Genomic DNA, 1321 nt, shown 5'->3' with positions numbered 1-1321 from the left:
GGAAAATCCCATTTCCCTGCCCCGGGAAGGGGTAAAATATTGGGAAAAAGCAGGAAAAAATGGGATTTATCCTGGATTTAGGGGAATCTTGTGCGAACAGTAACAGGAATAATGGAAGTGAGAATGGAGGAATAACAGGAACAATAATGGGAATGAAAACGGGGGAATAACAGGACTGAGAACGGGGGAGTAACAGGGGAATAATGGAGAGAATAAAGAGAAAATAACGGGGAAATAACGGGATTGAGAACGGGGGAATGACAGGGGAATAATGGAGGGAATAATGGGGCAATAACAGGAGTGAGAACAGGGAAATAACGGGAATAACGGGAGTGAGTACGGGGGAATAACAGGAACAATAATGAAATGAAAGGAGTGAGAACGGGGGAATAATGGGAACAGTAACGGGAATAACGGGAGTGAGAACTGGGAAATAATGGGAAAATAATGGGGAAGCAATGGGAGTGAGAATGGGGGAATAATAGGGGAATAACAGGAATGAGAATGAAGGAATAACGGGAATGAGAACGGGGAATAACGGGAGTGAGAATGGGGAAATACCGTGGGAATAACAGGAACAATAACAGGAGTGAGAACGGGGGAATAACAGGGGAATAATGGAGGGAATAACAGGGAAATAATGGGGAAATAACGGGGGTGAGAACAGGGGAATAACGGGGAAATAATGGGAGTGAGAATGGGGGAATAATGGGGGAGTAGTGGAGGAATAACGGGGAAATAACGGGGAAATAACGGGAATGAGAATGGGGAAATAACAGAGAAATAATGTGGGAATAAAGGGAGCAATAACAGGAATACCAGGAGTAAAAACGAGGAAATAACGGGGGAATAAGGAGAGTAAGAACAGGAAAAACGAGGGAATAATGAGGAAATAATGGGAGTGAGAACAGGGAAATAACGGGAATGAGGACAGGATACCAGGAGTGAGAATGGGGGAATAACAGGGAAATAATGGGAACAATAATGGGAATAACAAGGATGAGAATGGGGAAATAACCAGGAAATAACGGGAATGAGAATGGGGAATAGCAAGGAAATAATGGAAAAAAAGGGAGTGAGAACAGGAAAATACCGTGAGAATAACAGGAACAATAACAGGATTGAAAACGGGAACAATAATGGGAATAACGGGAGAGAGAACAAGGGAATAACAGGGGAATAACAGGGAAATAATGGAAACAATAACGGGAACAAAAATGGGAACAATAATGGGAGTGAGAACGGGAACAGTAACTTGAATAATGGGAGTGAGAACGGGGAAATACTGGGGGAATAATGGGAACAATAATGGGAACAAGAA

General features: G+C 42.8%; 1 protein-coding gene across 1 annotated transcript in view; it reads right to left on the bottom strand.

Annotated features, from left to right (window-relative positions):
• The window catches only part of LOC130585928 (rho guanine nucleotide exchange factor 10-like protein), a gene marked incomplete at its 5' end in the record, with an annotated part of 12877 nt that overhangs the window by 7203 nt on the left and 4353 nt on the right, over window positions 1–1321 (bottom strand). The gene's annotated exons all lie outside the window — the stretch shown is intronic.

This window comes from Malurus melanocephalus, unplaced genomic scaffold (genome assembly GCF_030028575.1).
Source record: "Malurus melanocephalus ecotype Western Australia unplaced genomic scaffold, MMel_1.1 scaffold_1006, whole genome shotgun sequence".
Lineage (NCBI taxonomy): Eukaryota > Metazoa > Chordata > Aves > Passeriformes > Maluridae > Malurus > Malurus melanocephalus.
Note: the sequence above shows the minus strand (reverse complement) of the source record. Positions and strands in the feature narration are given on the sequence as shown.